This window comes from Euprymna scolopes, chromosome 4 (assembly GCF_053919585.1).
Source record: "Euprymna scolopes isolate OS-2025 chromosome 4, ASM5391958v1, whole genome shotgun sequence".
Classification (NCBI taxonomy): Eukaryota; Metazoa; Mollusca; class Cephalopoda; order Sepiida; family Sepiolidae; genus Euprymna; species Euprymna scolopes.
The window spans coordinates 52,087,355-52,108,580 of NC_136485.1; positions in this window are offsets into that span (position 1 = coordinate 52,087,355).

The window sequence follows — 21,226 nt, forward strand, 5'->3', positions numbered from 1 at the left end:
TGTCTACATTTTCCGATGCAAATTCTATACGAAGCATATTGATCACCAGTTATTAACTATATAGTGTGTCACTTATGCAGAATACTACAAAGACGTAGATGTATCTAAACGTGTTAAACCTTACTGGGCGTTCAATAAGTAATACCTCTGCCCCACTTTCGTTTGTCTGATCTGGCTGAGATTTTGCATGAGCAATGGATTATATCTTTACGAATTATGTGTCCAATTACAGCTCTGAAATTATTGTGGTTTCTGTTGTACAGGTGTTTGAGCTGAGTTAGGCGTGAAATGGAACCTGTTGAAGGTCGAGCAGTGATCCCGTTTTTGTATTTTAAAGGGCGTACACCACAGGAGACTTTGGATGAAAGGAAAGAAACTTATGGTGGTAATGCACCATCATATGCCCTTGTAAAACTCTGGCATCCTGAATTCAAACATGACCGGAAGTCTCGAGAAACAGCTCCTAGTTCTGGTCGCCCCCTTTCTGCCCTTGATGAACCATCTGACCGTCAAGTTGAGGCTTCAATTTTTGGAGACCGGCGCATTACTATTCGCCCAAGATGTCAAGATTAGTACAGGGTCTGTTGTAATTATCATTCATGAATATTTGCATATGCATAAGGTGACGTAGAGATAGATTCCGAGGTTGTTCACACCATTCCAGAATCCAGAACGCGTCAAGTACTCGACAATGAATTTGAAGATGTGCCAAGAAGTTGAGTCAAAGTTTTTTCAAAAGACGGATTACACAGGATATAACCTGGGCCCATCACTCTGATCCAGTCAATGCAGTAGAAGGACTTGGACTCACCACCTCCAAAGAAGGTAAGGGTGCAACCCTCCGCTGGCAAGGACATGCTCACAGTCTTCTGGGACCAGGACGGAGTAGTGATGACAGATTTCCTCCGGTCCACAACGCGCATGTCGTTAGATCAGAAGCACGGCCGGGGGTGTGAAATTCTTCCCCATCCTGCATGCTCTACTGACCTTGCACCCTCTTACATTCACCTCTTCTCAGCCATAGAATTTGCTTTTGAAAGGGAAGCGTTTCCCAGATGATGCAGCCTTACTTTCTGAAGTCACGTCGTGGTTTGAGGACTTACCTAGGGTGTTCTACGAAAACGGTCTCCAGAGCTGCATCAAACAATGGGCGAAATGCTTTACTCTGGGTGGTTCCTATTTAGAGAAAGACTAATAACTGTGCACCGTTTCTTTGTTCTACGGATATGGGAATTGGGGCAGGGCATTACATATTGCACGCCCCATATAAGTAAAACAGAGATACGTCTTACTTTTTATTTCATCGGTAGAGCTTTCAGTTCTGTATTATTTATATTGAATTTTACAGCAGCTCACCTCAAATATACATTTTAAAACGTTCTTGGAGACGAATCTAATAAATTTATAAGCGGGTTATCTGTTTTTGATACAATAATATACGTGATTTATCGAAATAAAATAAAATAATAACGCATACCATAAAAAATAAAATGATTAATGACAAGTAGGTTTACCGTTGTCGTGAGGGTTTTCATTTTAATAGGACTCTCTAACTAGAAGGATCTATTAGATACATATATAAAACCTCTGCGGCATTATTAATACATACGTGTGTTTCGATATTTAATGTGCATTGAGAGTGAGTAAACTCTTCTTGGTAAGGAAATGTATGCACGGATCAGTTGATTAATTTGAAATTGAGATTGCTTATATTTGATTCGTAAGTTTGATTACATATTTTAATGTATTGATGGTGTGTACATTGTTGTCATTTTTCAAATGAATGTGAATAACAAATGTATGGAAAAAATCTTAAGGGAAGGTAAGGGATTATTGCCCCCTATATGTTAGGCATCATTTAGTAGCTCGAGAATTTCGAATTTGATTATAATTAGATAACCCGACGATTTGTAGAGCTTAACCTAAAGTGGGATTTTAAGTCACTGGCGGCCATGTTCGTCAGCATGATATTTATGATTAAATAATTCCGTTTGGAATATTGGCGATCTCGCCAGCGTAGTATTGCAAATAACAATATCTGTTACTTTCATATTAAAGGTAACGGGAGGAAACGGCATTACCACCCTCGTTTAATACATAATTCCGTTCCGAATAATATTGACACTTTCGCCATATAAATTTTGCAGATAATTACATCTGTTATTTTAATAATTTTTCTTGAGGCATAAAAGATGGCCGAAAAGTAGCTAATGTCTAAATGTGAAGCCAGAAGGTTTCGCATTAATAGTGAGGTGAAGTGATTGGAAATTAATGACCCTTCTCCAGACTTTTTCAAATCCCGAGAAATGATAATTAGAGGATGGTTAACTGACCTCGATGTATTACTTTACCAAATTCTTCTCAAAACCACCGAAGAAGAGAAACTTCAGATCGGTGAGTCTTCAGAAAGATTTTCTTCAGAAATAGAAGAAAAATTGCTTTCTTTAAAATTGAAATTAAATACGCTTCAAGTTATGCATGCTTCGAGGGATATGCCGGTAAAGATGGAATTGGATTGTCCGTAATTTGTAGGTATGTACACAGATGATAAATCTTCGTACAGAACATTTCGGAAGAAAATCGAATTTTGCACGGAAATTTAAAATAAAGCGGACAAATTATTAGTGCTGAAATCGAAACTAGAGGGGGGTGCCTTTGACGTAATCTCCAGTCTAGATATAACCGCATACAATTATGATATACCCGACATATTGTTAAGTGAACAAATATTTGAACCCTAATTTGATTAAACATTAGATATTTGAGGAAATTATTCCTGCTCTGTCTGTTATAACGGCTTTTAAAATTTTGAGGTCGTTTCTCGAAAAAGTTCAGAGAAATTTAACTGAGCTCGACTAGACCTACGGAACTGATTTTTTTTTCTGAAAGTGGGACCTCAGGGGCAGTAATATCTCACATAATATTTGCTAAGTGTCCTAATGCCAGTACAAGAGAGTTGATGAATAGAAGTGGGGAAAGATACCCTTCACTAAATAATATTATGTCGCATGCATTTGAAGTAATGGAATACCTAATAGCACCCTCGCTCGATGTTCGGCGGGAAAGTTTCACGCGAAAATGGCGTCTTCTTCTGCAAGAGCAAGTGGGGCCACTTTATCTTGTAAAGTGTGGCAAGCCAAAGATTATTCACTCAAGAACTGTAGTAAGTTTCACACCATCGAAGCAAAGTGTCGAAGCGCTAAACAGTTAAATTTATGTATTCGGTGTTTGGGTGACCACACAGAGTCATTTTGTCGTGGTAATAGGGGTTTCCTTACCCGTGTGCAATATGTGGGATGAGAACCCATGTTACCGTTATGTGTCCCAAAGGAAATACATCCTTTGTGAGCCAAACACTATATTCTGAATCACAGTCAATCTGTTCTTAACAGTGGAAAAAGAGCAATGTTTAACAAGATTACACTCTTGGTAGATTTGGTAAGAAATGTCAAACCAGTTCCTGGTGCTGAGGATATTGATAGAATTGTCTTCATTGTAAGATATGGCTCAAAGTCGACCAGATTAAGGCAGCTCCTGAACATTGTTGGTGTGTTTGTGTTGCACCGACACATATGAATCTGCAGCCGATTTATCGATGCGATAAACAAGAAAGCTTGTAATTAATGAGCTCCTTATAATCACTCAGAAAACTTCAAGGCATATGGACTAAATGTTACGTTGTATAACCTAGGTAAACAACAATTACGATTGAGTATTTTTTTTTTACCTAAAACTTTCATCAATGTAACCTACATCTAAAATTTCGTGTATTTAGAACAAAGATTCGCGGCTGAGTTTAGTAGAATTACAAAGGTTAACTCTATCAATTTGGAGCTCTTGGCAGCCATATTTCCCCCTCAAACTGATTTAAAAATTTCCTTTTTTAAAAAAAAGTCGAATGCCTGAATATTCATTATCTTACATTTTAAATATTTAGATATAAAATTGGTTGAGTAGTTAGAGATCGCAAAGACAGAGGGGGTTCGTAGAGTTTTCAAAGGGTAAATCGTTAAGCTTTGAGCCCTTAACAATGTTTTCTGGCCTAACACCGATTCAAAATGTTTTCAAAAACGTTCAATACCCCTTGTACCAAGTTTCAAATCTGTAAACCAAGCATTGAAATTTGACAAAAAACTGAAGTGAAATGGGATGCCCTCTCATAGGAATATCGCTGCAGACTAATTAAAGAGATGCCCAAAATATTGCATGTTGTGAAATTGCAGAAGGCCTATGCAACAAAATATTAACTAATGCAATGTGGGACTGTTGCACTTGCGTTGCATTAATAATCTAAAGATACATTTTCTATTGTGCAGAGTATCGTTTTACTATCTCGATTTAAAGTTATTGTTTTAATTGACGTGAAAAGGAAGATATTTCATTTCAAATCAAATATAAACAGGTAAAATTATATGAGTTGAATCAAATGGGTTATGGTCTGTTTTTTTTATTATAAGCCGAATCAACTGAGGTATAGGTTGTTTAAACAGTTACATATAATTTAACTTTAATTTGTAGGTTTGGAAAAACTACCAGTGCGGACTATCTTTTGAGCGCTACTAATATATATATATATATATATATATATATATATATATATATATATATATATATATATATATATATATATATAAAAGGAGAGGATGGTTCTGTCCTTACCACTGAACACCATGTCCAGCGTCACCGTTTAATACTTACGCAAGCGAATGAAAACACATTTTGTCACCAGCGTAAATGCAAATACACTTTGCCTGATTCATAATGAACATCCGGAAAAGCCATAGTAAAACAATCTCTGAGGCAAGCATACTTGTAATGCGAATGTATACGTATAAAAGTATTATCATAAAGCAGCGTTACATTAGATTACTAACAACATAATTTCCCACAAACCATAATAAAGCACTCTAAATAGAGAAATCTATTAACGAAATACTCTACGGATATAGATCAATATATACTATTATACAGCTGTTTGCGTATGCATATTCTAATTACCCTATCTCTAAAACAAATACATACATATATCATTCTTGCAAGAAAAAAACGCATAACACGGATAAAAAAATGACAACCATCGAAATTGAATTTATATAAAGACTAGCGGGGGGTCCAGCGTTGCACGGATGTGTCGAAGTTGTGTAGTGCCGAATCCCGGGGGAGACGAGGAACGTTTTAAAACTGTGGTAGTAGAGGGAGGGGGAATTCAAAACGACAGTAGGAAGACATAGAGTTGAGAGGAGTTCAAAATGTGGTAGTAGTCATGCAGGCTCGAACCCATACCGATAATTTGCAAAATAGATAATAACGTCTTAGCTAATGCGGCAATCATGCAAGTCGCGAGCGGTGAAATTAAGGGAAATACATTGAAAGGAAACGATGACTTGAAAAAATTTCAACGAAAAAAGCGATCATTCTTTGTAAGAATGGCCGAGATGGAGGTGAAGGAATGAAGGTTTTTAGAACAGTTTTCGATATTTATCTTCCGACAGTCGAATTTCTTAACAATACGGATCACGTGAGAATCCGACGCGTGTGTCGAAAATTGTTGGTATAGATACAAACACACAGTCACACATATTTTTCTTTTTACATATAAAACTAGTTGATTCATCCGGCGTTTCCCGGCTGTTTGTATGTGTTTAAGTAAGAAAACCAGAAAAAAGAGGAAGTAGAAACGAAGAATTAAAACAACAGTGTGGGTTGAGAGAGGCGTTAAGTAGTAATAGTAGGAAGGCAGGCTCGAAACCGTAACGCGCAGGAGGAAAATATATACTTAAATAAAACGTAACCTGTTAGCCGATGCCTCCATGGCAAAACCGTAATTCGTGAACGTCCAAATTAAAGCTAGTAAATCGAAAAAGGACCATAATTTGCGAACATATCAGCGAAAAAAGCGAATTTTCATTGTAGAGATTTACACAGTGGAGGTGTAAAGAATGTATTTTCTTGGTCAATTGTTCGATATTTGTCGTCTGACAGATCGAGGTTTAACGCGATAGCGGTTTCGTCGCGTACCGACGCGGCACTCGATTTTTTTCGAGACATATTGACACACACGCACTTGTATCATTATATATTGAGACAGAAACACCTTTGCCACGACAGTTACGTTAGATACCGCGGTAAAAGAAATTATATAACAACCGTCATATCAACTTTATTTAAACCATGTAAATATATGTGTGTATGTATATATATATATATATATATATATATATATATATATATATATATATATATATATATATATATGTATGTATATATATATATATACATATGTGCATATTTACCATATAGACACATACCGTTAAAATAATAAATAAATGAATAAATGAATTTAAAAGCTAAAAACACATAAATGGGTAAAATATCGAGTGATATTAATAAATAAATACATTCATAAATTATATGAAAAATGAAATAAATGAATCAAATAGCAATAGGAAAACAAAGTAGCCACCAGAAAAGAACAAACATCCATGAAAACCGAAAGATATGGATGTGGTGACGAAAAGAGGATAACATTGCTCCAGATCAAGCCGAAACCTCAAGTTAATAAATAACTACAATTCCAGAGAATACCAGCACTTATCAAGTGCGACAGCAAACCCAAACGAAATCGTATTTTCCCTCCTCTCCAACCCCTATTTAAACCAGTATCACAACAACGACTCCAGAAAACCTACAGCTCATATTGACACAGTACACAAGTCCACTTACTTTCAGAAAAGTTACCACAGGTAAATATTTCATAAAACTTTTACTCTCGGTTCAATATAGTTTATATTTGGTCCGACGAGATATGATGTTTGAATTTGGGTTCATTGAAACATTTGCGCTCCTACGTAAGCAATGAAGTTTGTATAATCACAGACTATATATATATATATATATATATATATATATATATATATATATATATATATATATATATATATATATACCAATATATATATATATATATATATATATATACACAAACACACACACACACACACATATATATATATATATATATATATATGCGTTAGATTTATTAAATATATAGGATTAAATATTGGATGGGTATGTTGATTTTAATGATACACTCAGAACCAGTAAGTTCTATATTACCATTGCAGATATTCGCCTTTTGAAACTCTCATAAACAATACTTGGAAAAATCGGTCGATAGAAAACAACATGCCTAATTAAACTCCTTGCAACAGTGGATGGTGTCTGATGATTACTATGTAAAAGGTAAATTAGAACCGAGTGTATGTTTTCATAATTCTTACTACCATTTCTCAGCTCTTCCACTATTTGTGTACAAAGTAGGTTACTTTACATCTAGATTAACTAGCGTATGATTAGGGGCCATCCAAACACTATGCATAACCAACGACCATCTCTGTTGAAAATGGTGATTTCTACACACATTCGGTATTCGTAGGTCTTTTACATATTTTACATTGTGTTTAAAAAATTTAGTATTTACACTTGGGACATGCCTGATATTAATCTATTTTTTCATAGGGCTCTGTTTATCGTACCATTTTAAATTAACTTCTACAAAAGAATCTAAAACGTCACATAATCAACGAATTTACACTTTCCAAATTAAGTTAAAAGATTTAAATCCAGATAATATGTAATAATGTTTGATTACTTCTCCGTTTACAGTGTTTTGCAACCTTAATGGACGTTTTAATAGAATGGCTCCGTCAATAGAATTTTGATAGTTGAATTTTTTCTTTATCTAATTGTATTCATGGCAAAACAATCTCCGAGAAAATTTTCTATAAAAACCCCAAACAGTGGTAGTCGCCGTTTAAAATGAATGAAACAGAATAATGTCAATAAAAATGGACAACAGGAATCTGAATTCGATTGTGTCTAAAAGAAAATCAGATTTCAGATGGGTGTTTTTTTTAGAAGTCAATACTTCCAATAAAATTTAGTTCATTAAAAAATGCAACACGCATGTTACATCGAACACAAGCGAGCAATTAAGCTACACATAAAATTGAAACATTCTATTCGTTGCAGAAATAAGGTGCTTCAATTGTCGACACTGTGTGTTTTATAAAGATAACAATTCAAATAAAGTAATGTCTGAATACAGGATAACATAAACGAAAAAGTGTGTTTCTGTCAGAAATCCGACAATTATTCATTTATTTTTGTAGACGTTTGCGGTTGAATATTTCTCTTTGATTATGTCATTTTTCAATAAAAATAGGAAAATGTAATTAAAGCTGTTTTAGCATTAATTATAACTGATATTATTAAGAGTTTTTCTTTTTATAATAACTTTCTTAATATTTGTAAAATCTATTATATGGAAAAATACATGGAATTCTTGAACTACCAACTGGACATGACTTATACGACATATCAAACAATATGAATAATAACTTATAACGTTACATAACAGTAATATGTGACGCCACGTTATTGCAATGCACAACAATATCTAGAAGCAGATGTTTCCAAAATTCATTTCTTTTTAATGTCGAAAGATTTATGACGTAAAACGTATATGAAACAAATGCCAACTATATTTATCGAATTAAATGTGAGTGTATACATGACACTAAACATATATTAATACTGCTGTTCATATTAAATGTGTAGTATTGTAATATTTATTGAAAATAGGCAAATATAATTTTGATCGACGAACTGCTTAAATAGGGCAACACTCACGCATTGTTACTGTAAACAGACCGACGTTCCAGCGGCACACACCCGCTTTGATTGCCCGTAATTTTATGTAGCATCCTTTTCGATTATATATGTAACATTGTGATAATAATGTGAGAAACGAACTTGTCTTAATTTCAGACGTATAACGTTTCTTGTCGAACAATTATTCCGTGTAACTTATCATAAAATGATGAATATTTGGTAGCTATAAGATAAAACAGAATTGTTAGAAAGATAATTGAAATAACAGGCTAAAGTAGATAGTATTTATTATTATGCAATTTAGATGTTAGTATTGAAATACACACTAAAATATACATTTATGAGTATTCGTACTTATCCATTTATCTTATTTTCACCAGTACTATATTTAAAACATAAAAGGCGCTATTGGCATGAGTAAATATATATTTACTGTGCGTTTTTGTTTGAAGTGTTCAATAAACAATAATTTTGCGCTATGCAGAAACCTATAGTCTATATAAACTCATAGAGTTGATTAAATATATTTCGACTTTCATGGAATTTACATGGTTGCTGTTTGAATAAAACATCCCGACGATATGGAATTCTATTAAAATACAATAAAACTCACGCTTTAAGTTCTTATTATATTTACTTATATAGAGACATCATTTGTTTTCTCCGCCTGTGTGAGTTTGTCTTTATAAAACCCAGAGCAGTTTTATAAATAATACACAGATGTAATACATGTTCCTTGAGGGGAGCTTTTACATGAATCGTATCGAAGTAAAACTGATCAGTATCGAACATATATAATAAAAAATCCTATTGATGTGTTACTCTTCATTTAATAATAGGGAATGTAAAATATGTTTGCTAGTGTTCCACAATTATGTACTTCGAATAATTTTGGATTAAAATGAAAATAAGAACTATTAAAGTAACTTATCATGTTTTATTTTTTTAAGTGAGAAAAAAAAGTTAAAACATCTCTTAACTAGAATAGGATTCTACTCATATTAAAAGATTAAACATTATCATCGGATCTACTGAATAGTATTATATATATATATATATATATATATATATATATGTATATATATATGTATGTATATATATATATATATATATATATATATATATATATATATATATATATATATATATATATATATATATATATATATACAAGTGTTGGGGCGATTAATTGGAATCAGAATCGGGAATCGGAATAATCGGTACCGTTTGGAGTATCGGAATCGGAAAAATCTGTACTATTTTCCGATGCCTAAAAACGGTTCCTTTTATTATTGTTTTTTAATTGATTTTGTTAAAAACAGAATTTTCCACGGCTCATATTAATGATGAACTAATAAATATATATTGATTTTGAACTACCAGTAAGACTAAAATATTTAGATCATCCGCCCACAAGTCTACATTTACCTTTTAGAAAATATATGCACATTTTACCTGTGTTTTGCTGTAATAGGGGAAAATAACAACTATGTAGTTAAATATTTAGAAATTTATAAAGAATCAGAATCGGTAATTTTTTTTACAAAGTAGTCACCACTGATCAAGGTCTGGAAACCACTTGGGGATAAAGGTTATTGTTTGTACAATCCGTTAGTTTTTGAGATCTGATAAATTGTCTTACTTAAGGAGGCTGTTCCACAGGAATTTGTTCACATTTGACTTGAAGAAACCAAGGTTGTAGTCAGCTGAGAAATAGCCAAGCGGAACAGAGTTTCACAGGCATGCAGTTCTAAGAAAGAAGCTTTGTTCATTGAATCTACATTTTGATTTTGGCACAGGTAAGGAGTGGGAAAAAATTTTGACAGTGGTATCAGTTAGACAGGTGTTTTTCATGAAAGATTGGCAGGGGGGCAAGAGATTGGAGTTCAGACGAGCACTTGCCATGGTAGTAACGATAAAACAAAGAGAGGCTCGCAACGTCTCTCCTATGGGAGAGAGGTTGCAGGGAAGAGAATAAGGCATCACCCACTAAGCCACGAAGCTTATCTTGTACTCTGTCAAGACAGGATAGGTTAATTTTAGCAGCGCCTGCCCAGATGTGGCAGCAGTACTCCACCTTTGGAAGTACTTGGCTTTTATACAGATAGAGAATTTCATCAGAGGTGAGATATCTTCTGGAGCGGTAAAAGGATCCTACCATTTTTCCAGCGATCTTGGCAACTGACTTGATGTGCGTATTCCATTTCAGGTCAGGGGTAAAGCTCAAGCCCAGATGCTGATAAAAACATGGAGCTTCCCCTAGACGAGAGACGCCCATATTAATTGTTGCCAGATGGGGATCAGAGCGTTGATGATGTAAACATAGGAGCTTGGTTTTAGATGCATTAAAAGTAACAAGCAACCATCTACCCCCACTGTACCACGCGCTCAAGATCAGAGGAGAGAGACTCTGAGAGAACTTTGTCATTTACGGCCTTTGATGTGTTGCAATTGATGGTCCTGTCATCAGCATAGATGTTATCGAATGATTTTAGTATGTGTTTTGGGAGATCATTGATGTAGATCAGGAAGAGAGTTGGGCCGAGGATGGCCCCCTGAGGGACTCCAGCATTAATATTGGTGGTCTCTGATTTCTGTCCATCAACCTTATGAACCTATCAGAGAGAAATGATTTTATGATCGAGAAGACATTTCCAGCTATACCGTAGATGGACATCTTGTGAAGTAGGCCTTAAAGCCACACCTTATCGAAGGCCTTTGATATGTCAAGAGAAATTGCCCTAGAGATGAAGCCTTTGTCAAGAGATTCGCTAATACTATGAGATATAACAGTTAGCACATCTGCTGTAGATCTGGCAGAACGTAAACTATATTGAGTGTCACTAAGAAGGTTATTTCTGCTGAGGTGGTTGACTACTTTTCTATTTAATATGGATTCCAGCAGCTTACTCATTAGACGTATTGATCTGTACTGAGAGGGAGAAGACTTATCACCCGAGTTCTTAAATACAAGGCATACTGATGAGGTTTTCCAGGGTGTTGGGAAGCACTTCTCTTTAAGGCAACGCTTCAAGGGTTTTGTAAGTATGGGGGCAAGTTCTAGTTGAAGCTTTTTCAGCACAATGATTGGAATGACGTCGGGGCCAGTTGATTTACTGGAATCAAGGTTCTTGATCAGGTTGGCGACATCTCGCACAGGTATTTGTATGTTGCAGAGCGAGTTGCCCGTTATAGGAGGAAATACGGGGAGTTGATCGCCTTCGTCGCATAGGGCAGAATTAGCTGCAAAGTTCTTGGCAAATAGTTTGGCCTTGTCTGATGCTGACGAGATGACCTAAGGTCCATTGATGATGGTTGGGATAAACCGCGCGCTTCTTTTCAGGATCCTGTTTGCTATTTGCCAAAACTGGTGGGAACTATCCGCTACTCAGCTACTTTGGATTTAACGGGATAGGCATATAGCTCTCTTGCATTTTTTATTACTTTTTTGCAGTGGTTGGTTGCAGTTCTTAAGTCAGCTTTAGTCTCAATGCATATATTACGTTGGTAGCTATGGAAAATTGATTTCTGTGCGCGATGGCAGCAGCACATTCTAGGGAGAAACATGGCTGGCTGTTAGGTTTTTGTTGGAATTTGTTGGATGGTATGAATCGGTTATGCCTACAATTATCCATTCGGTAAGGTCTAATTCTATGGAGAACACATCATTTTAAACTTCGAATGCAGTGGTAGATCGGATATAAGTGTACGGAAGCTATCCCAGTCAGCGGTAGAGTATCGATATACAGTACGGTTGAGAGGTACATCTCCAGGCTTATTGCATTTTGTTTTTATCTTAACTGATACAACCGTGTGGTCGGAAGATCACAGAGGAGACAGAAACGAATTAAATATAGCTCAGGGGAAGTTGTGAGAAAAGGTCTAGAAGGATAGCATACTGACCGGAAGTATCGGGCTCTCGGGTGGGTTCGTGGACAATCTGGGTGAGGTCATAGGCAATGGCAAAATCATGACAGAACCCTCCCCCCTCATCAGCTGTCTTGTTAGAGTGGGTGAGCCCTTCCGCATTATGGACGTTGAAGACACCACAAATGTGGATGTTAGCTGAAGGGTTAGCAGGCAGGATGTCGTCAATTTTTTCACATATGTTTTAGGGATAGTAACTCCGCTGTTGTGTGGGTGAATATAACTGCAGTAGTGTAAGTGCAACCGCGAAGTACATATAAGGAAAATAAGGGTCTTCTCTGGAGCTATCCCTACCACACCGAAAGCTGCCTTTAATGTAAGCACATATTCCATGTCTATGGCGATCTTGGAGGTCAGATTTTGATGTTAAGTTAGAGTATCCTGTAATTATGAATTCGTCAAGGGAAGCGGTTGACCAAATGCCATTTTCACTTAGGAAAAATATGTCTAGTTTCCTGACCAGTAATTGTGTTTCAACCTTTGGAAGGTTGGAACGTAGGCCCCTGATGTTGCAGAAGGAGACCTGGTAGTCGTGGTCTACGTTGAAGGATGGGTTACTAGGTTTGCCAGTGTTATTTTTTGGAGGTATTTCATGGTGAAGATTGGGATTTGTGAAACAGGTCGCCAGACTTGATTAGAGCAGGACATATAAGGAAGGTAAGAGAGAAAAGGAGAGTAAGATTATTTTTTCTAGCCATGATAAGGTAAAGTCGTCACAATTACCCACTAGTATGGCATCGAGAGGCACCACTCGAAACTACTGCATGGCCCAGAGTCCATTCACCAAATGGCAATACAGCAGCCCCAATATTTTGTACTTGTTGATAGGGCGGCCTCCTAATGGTTAATCCAAGGTTCGGGTCCCTGACTATCAAGCGGATAACGTCAGCCCAGGTCAAGCGTTTACCTCCAGCACCTTTACTTGTGACATGGCCACAAGGATAGACATAGAAACAGAAATGTTTCGACATCTTAGGCTGCTGTTCACGAAGTACCATCGTCCTGTAGAGTAGCTTCTTCTTCACCCTTTGTCAGAAATACCACTCATTGGAAATGAGGGCTGACAGACAAATACATTGCATCGGAATCGAGAATTTAATGTTGAATTTGTATTTGTATCGGAATCGGGAGAACATATTGGAATCGCCCAATCACTAATATATACACAGTGTTATTAAATTATCCATCATATTTGAGAATGTTATTGCATCGTTAAGAATGGATTTTTGAAGTGCGCAATAGACGGTTGTATAATTATTGTTTATTATCTGATTTAAATTGTCTGAGATGTGTCCATGAAATTTCTAGGATGTTGTGGGGCAATTCTATATCATTTGTTCGCTATCACAGTAGAATAACTCTTTAATGCGCGATTATTTTATTATATTTCCCGTAGCATAGCTTCAATATGTCTTCTATACAATGCTAACAATTATGCATTTGAAATCATTGAGCCTTTCGCTAAGAAAATGAATCATATTCTGTCCCCTGGCCCCTCAACACACATTCGTGTTTGTGTAAATGTCTAGGTTCATATTAAGCAACAACAAATGATGAAGGGAGATATTTTGGTAATTTCCCCGTTTCGATTGTCAAATCACATGCTCGAGTACCTAATGCTGACGGATAATTTCCAAGTCTACTTGATATTCTTTTATATGTTCTTGTCTAATTCTGTTTCGGCTAGGATCTTTAATCACGCGCTGGTCTAAATAAAAGTCTAAAACAGTGTACTGGAATATATCACTTTCTATCAAACAGTGTATGTATACTCAGTATCTAGCTAGAATATTTTTCGAACGCACTTACTGTAAGTATGCTCACATTTATGCTTAAGGTAGCGGCTTCTACAGCCTATGAGAACAGATTGATTATCATCAGCATAAACAGCAAGATGGTCTCACATGATTTCAGACGAAAGCGTCAAGGAAGTTGTGCTACCCAATGGAATATGTTCCTGAAATTCCACATAAAATGCGCCACGTCAATTAACTTAAACTTAATAGACACCTTAAATTTAGCACCATATCAGTATAAATGATAATAAAAATCGCAGGGTTGATATATGCTCACTCCTTTAATTCAAATAAAAGAAACATGCTGGATTCCGACGAGTTTTGGCGAAAAAAAAATCAAGTTCTTTACAGATGTGCGCCCACGTACCATGGATGTTTCACATGGTTTTTGATGCCTAATTCAGCATTTACCAGTCGAATTTTATATAAATAAATTTGCTTATAACACTTCCTATGCGACCAAAGTGTATAAGGGCCTAAATTGCTATTTTAAAATTATTTAGAAGTGTATTGCTTAAATGCATGATTAATAGAAAAAGTGTAAAACATGTCAGTACATTCAACTTATAGTTACAAGCAATATGGTTTACGTTCTGTGAAATTCTCTGCTGACGACTTCCCATTTACATACGATTACTGAATATCATTACGAGGATTTTACATATATGTTTAAAATATAAATATTGTTAAAATAAAAAAAAAATATTTTCCAAAAGTATTTATGAATACAGATTTAAAAAAAAGCTATATATAGTGATATATATATATAAATATATATATATATATAAATATATATAAATATATATATGTAAACATATATATATACAAACATACCCCCATACATATATATATATGTGTGTGTGTGCGTGTGTGTGTGTGCGTGTGTGTGTGTATAACGCAACAGGTTGAAACTCACCCTGTCGTTTGCACAATCGGGTTTCAATCCTGGCTTGAGGTAGTTTCTTGTCTAGCCGCACTGTTAAACTGTCACACAGCGAAACCATACTGTGGTGGATGACTGTAATACTCTTTATCTTAGCGTATGAAATGATGATATTTGTCTACACAAATTGAGCTTAGGTATTTGGACAATATCAAAACATTGTTAATTCCCTGCCCGCATAGCAACTGTCGTATAGCGTTTTTAGATTTACTCAGTCATTCACCTACGAATTATCTAATTTTGGAAAAAAATATTGCATTAAAGTTTATTTAAATACCAGAGGGGTGTACCCGGCGTTGCCCGGTTGCTTGTGAGTGTGTGCGTGGGGGGGGTAAAAAACAAGCAGACACTTAACTTTTTAAATATTTAAATAAACTCGAGAAAACACACCGATCTTAAAAATGGAAAAAAGAAAATAAGGTGGAAGGGGTGAGAGGTCGGCAGGAACCAGAAGCCTTGACGCCCATAGGCTGAGCCTTAAAACCTGAACTACAGCGAGAGTCACTTTGAGTGAGATTAAAAAGTGAATGTCAAACATCGTAGTTTTTAATGAGCTCAAATCATGTTACTGCGGGATAGGTAACGGTGAAGTGTACATCCGGTTCGAATCCAGTTTCGCTTTTCATATACAAAAAAGGCGAATCTTCACGCGCCAATCCGAAAATGTCGAATTGTTAACGTTTCAAAGTCGGGCAAATTAAATAGAGAGTCGTTGTTAAGTGGTAAATATTATCATTTATACGTGATATAAAACGTTTTACAAATGTACGACGGCCTTGAGAATCCGCCGGGAAAAAATATGTTGAAGCCATACACAAAAAGCGAACATACAAACTTTAAGCATTTACTTCAAAAGTGCTCAATACGTAGGTAGAGATAGTAAGTAAGTTATGAAATATATATGGCGATTTAGTAGAGTGAATGAAACGCGCGGAATATTCAGTGTAGCTTAATCGCCATATATATTTTATAGCTTACTATATATATATATGAGCAAACAGTTAATAAAATATGTTAAAACACTTTGCAATGAGTTAAAACATATTTAATCTGAAAAGGAAACACTAGATAAATGGATAGTCCTTAATCCGCGGAGTTTCGAAGAAATACTTTCCTTCTCTTCAGAGGCTAGGACTTAGCAAAATTTGGGATCGGATTTTGCATGCAGAAGAATTTGATGAAACAACAAGTAAGTCTTACCTGAAAACAAAAAAAAAGTGAAGCAGAGGGAATATGGTGAAGAAAAAGGTGATTAAACATGAATGGATAGTCTGGTGGAAGATGAAAAATCCAGTGAAAGTAAAATCCAAATGTAAAACTTCAAGAAAGTTAGAAGAATTTCCATTTTTACAAGTAAAATCCAGGGAAATCCCGTAATTGGAAGAAGATTGTCGATAATAATCCAAAGGCAGAAATCCATGGAATAATTCACAAAAATATGTCCAGGGAAAAAAGAAATATTCCAATAATATTAATAAAAGAATAATTAGATATGTTTTCCACACTAATTCCGAGAAATAAAAATAAATACATTTATTTTATTTATTTGGATCATTTTGGTAAATTTAATTGTAATTTTTATTACCCCCCACACACACACACATATATATATATGCATAGATATGTATAGATATAGATAGATAATTCAAGTCATTATTTGCCATGTCATTTCATGTGCCATCACAATTTAACTACAAGTGATCTTTTCTTTATGTTTTTCTCTTAAACAATGTAATGATTAAGGAATTTTCGAATTTGGTGAGTGTCTTTCTTTGACGATTAATGTCGTCTTGTAAATCACTTATTCACAGAATTAAAACGTTTATATAATGCATATATACAATATATATATATTTATATATATATATATATATATATATACATACATACATACATATGTATATTTAAACACACACACTAGCACACACATATATATATACACACATACACACAAATATATACACATATATATACATAATCTTATGATTTCACACTAGCTGGCGGGATCTTTTCAAACTGAGCGTAGCATATTAGTTGAAGCTTCCATTTAATAAGAACTGTTCCCATGATAGTTAGTAATTGCTGATAATTTTCATTAGTACTCGGAAGTACTCAAGAGATTACCAGTCGCACTTTACTGAGCGTCATTGGCAAGAGGCCTACATCTGAAAATATTGTGATGAATCCAGCTTAGCGGGCATATCTCGAAAGTTGGACGTTACCCAAAACACCGATGTTAAATGCTATATGTTGGCATACTAATCATATGCCAATATCAGCATTTGATAACCTAGCCAAAATAAGGAGTTAAGGTGTGAATTTCTCGTTATGTTTCTAAGCTCGCGAGATTACGATAGCACGCATATAGCTTATTTAGAATTTTTTAGTGCCTTACGCATTTTTAGGAATTGGGCCGAATTGAAACTGACTATTTAAAACATCCTTTATTACATCAGGAACACCTAAAAAATTCGCATAGGGTTTGTTAAGAGTATTGGTGGGTTAACTCTCAAATTCTTTGTTAACTTATATTGACAAATATGGAGAGAAAATTTAAATATATTTATTGATATTTATAATAACAACATGTGGTATTATATATAAAGTGTCGTATACATTTTAGACGGGAATTTAGAACAGCATATCTGCACACACGGATATACACATATATATACATATATATATATATATATATATATATATATATATATATATATATATATATATATATATTTTATTACATTTTCACCCCAAACAAGGCAAATTGCCACTTTGGTGTAGGGGGCTACTATCAGGGGCAACAACTACTGGGGTACTATGTAGGGATTTGGGCAGCAAAGTGTCGGTTCACGTTACACTTGAACTTCTGCACGTCAGTACTGTTGGGGAAGCAGCGACCTGGAATGGAATTCCAGAGTCTTGCGGTTCTGGGGAAGAAACTATTGGAGTAAAAAGATCTTTTACATCTAGGGACCTCTACAGTGTGGGGGTGGGATCTAGTAGCCTGTCGGGTTTGTCGGGGGTGCTCGCGTCGTGGGGGCACAAGTGATTGCAGTTCATCAGAGCATTCACCACTAAAATACTTGTAAAGCAGGCAGAGGGATGCAACATTTCGTCGATGGGACAGAGGCTGAAGCTTAGATGCCAGTTCAGGGCCTATCAGATTTGCGACTCTCTTTTGAACCTTGTCAAGGAGCGAGAGACTAGTAGCAGATGCACCAGCCCAGATGTGGCAGCAATACTCCATACATGGGCGAATGGTGGCCTTATAGAGGTACAGAATACTTTCGGGTGTTAGTAGTTTTCTAGCACGGTAGAGAGAGCCTACCTTTCTTGCAGCGGCCCTGGCAATGCCTTCAATGTAATTGTTCCAACTCATGTTACCTGTGAACGTTAGGCCAAGGAGTTTGAAAGATGGACTCTCAGATAAAGAGTCGTTGGCCATTGCTATTGGTGGTAGAGAGGGTTTCTTGTAATTATTGAATGAAACTAGTTTAGTCTTGGCAGCATTGAACGCGACCAACCACTTTTGTCCCCATTCCACTACAGATTGGAGGTCTTCCTCTAGTGTTTCTGCCATTTCTTTAGAAATGTGTTCATTCGTCTTCCTGTCGTGTCTGCCATAGAGTGTAGTGTCATCAGCATATATACCCATCTCAGAGGCAATGTTGTCGGGGAGGTCATTTATGAATATCAGGAACAATAGAGGTCCAAGAATAGAACCCTGGGGCACTCCCGCATTTATATCATATTGTTTAGATGTGCGACCGTCGAGGACTACCTGGATTTTTCTCTTATCTAAGAAGGATTTAATTATGTTAAGTATTCTACCAGTGACACCGTATGATCTGATTTTACTGAGGAGACCCTCATGCCATACCCTGTCAAAAGCCTTAGATATATCTAGAGCTACCGCTCCGCCTTCCCCCGCTTTGTCCAGTGATTTGTATATACGTTCAGAGATCACGGTGAGGATGTCTGCTGTGGAACGGGCTTGTCTAAATCCATATTGTTTGTCAGTCAGTAGTTTAGCATCTGTAAGATGATGGACTAGAGCATGGTTAATTATGGTCTCAAATATTTCGGCAAAAAGTGGGAGGAGGCTAATGGGGCGATAATTTGATGGGTCTGTCCTTTCGCCAGAATTCTTGAATACTGGTACAACAGAAGCAGTTTTCCAACAGCCCGGAAAGCAAGCTTCATTAAGACATTTGTTGTAGTGTTTGGAGAGAACTGGAGCTACTTCGGCTGAGCACTTTTTTAATAGCACAGCTTGGATAAGATCGGGTCCACATGCTTTTGAGGTGTCAAGGTTTTTTATGATAGCATGTACCTGAGCAGGGGTGGTTTTCAGATCGTCTAGTGTTGCGTCTGTCCGCATAGGAAAGTCAGGTAGGGGGTGGTTGGAAGGGTCCAGTGTGGAGTTTGAGGCAAACCGATTGGCAAGCATGTTAGCCTTGTCGGTTGCTGAGGAGACAACCTCGTGATTGTTGGTTAGTGGGGGAATTGTTGATTGCCCATTATTTACTACACTGTTGTAGATTTTCCAGAAGTCTCGAGTTCCTAGTTTTTGTGCTTCGATGCGCTTTTTAGTGGTTTCCGTAAATTCTCTCTTGGCTGTCGCTATTTCTTTCTTAACGTTATTTCTAGCTTCTATATACTTCAGTCTGTTTGAACTGGCCTTATGTCGGTTAAACCTACGGTATGCATGCTGCTTTTGAGTAATGGCACTTGCACAAGTCGACGTAAACCATTGGGGAGAGTGGGGCTTACTATAAAATTTCCGCATGGGAACATGCGCTTCGATTGCAGTTTTGAACCAGTCAGTGGTCTCGTTTGCACACTGTTCAGCAGGGAGAGAGAAAATATTTTTCCCTGGAGCATCTCTAATTAGTTCCCTGATGGCTTTCCAGTCAGCCTTATTATAATATCTCGTTGTTTTGAGCACTGGCTCTTCAGTTTTGGGTCTAGAGTTTAGGGCGATTTCAACCATTATCACTGCATGATCAGCGTTCCCGAGTGGGCTGTGAGCCTTCGCTATGCAGTCATCGGGAACTGTGGTCAAAAACAGATCTAGAAGTGATGCGTGTTGTTCTTCCTGGTCAGGGAAACGGGTTGGAAACGTAACAATTTGTGATAGGGAGTGAGATATAGCGAAGCTATGGGTTGTGCTGCCCGCTGCATCTTTGTGAGTAGAGAATCCAAGCCAGTTTTTGTGGAGGACATTAAAGTCACCAAACACATGTATTTGTGCGCTAGTGTCGAGGGACAGTGCCGTGTCTATGCTGTCAGATACTTTGTTTATTATGGAGCAGTCCTGAGTCGAGGGAGAGCGGTAGAGAAAATAATAGTAGCTAATACTGTGTTGCACGTTTAGTCTAAAGCACATTAAGGCTCGATCATCTGTTTCTAGGTCTGTTTCTCTAGTCAAGGGAAGGGTATTACGAATGTAAACTCCAAGTCCGTGCATATGTCTGTCAGAGTCCTTACGGCAGAGTTGGAGATATCCAGGCATGTTAAAGTGGTTAGAGGGAATGGAGGAGTGTAGGTTAGTCTCACTTAGTGCTAATATATCCGGGGTATTTGTAAAGAGAAATGCTTCAACATCAGCTAAGTTAGTTCTAAGCCCACGGATATTTGTGAATGAGAGCCTCAAGGGAGGAGGCAAGTTGAATTTGTTTGTCCCTAATCCTGGTTTAAGCTTATTTTTAGATTGTACTGTCGTCATATTTTTTTAAAGAGTTTCGGTAAGGGGGAGCTAAACAAGAGGTTATGCGGAGCTTCAGACATGCATCACAAGTAGACCATCAGCTGACCTTTCTCCAATTAGGATTGTGGCCTCAGGAAAGCCCACCGGGGATGAGTGCAGGGTCCCTTTCCATGCGCG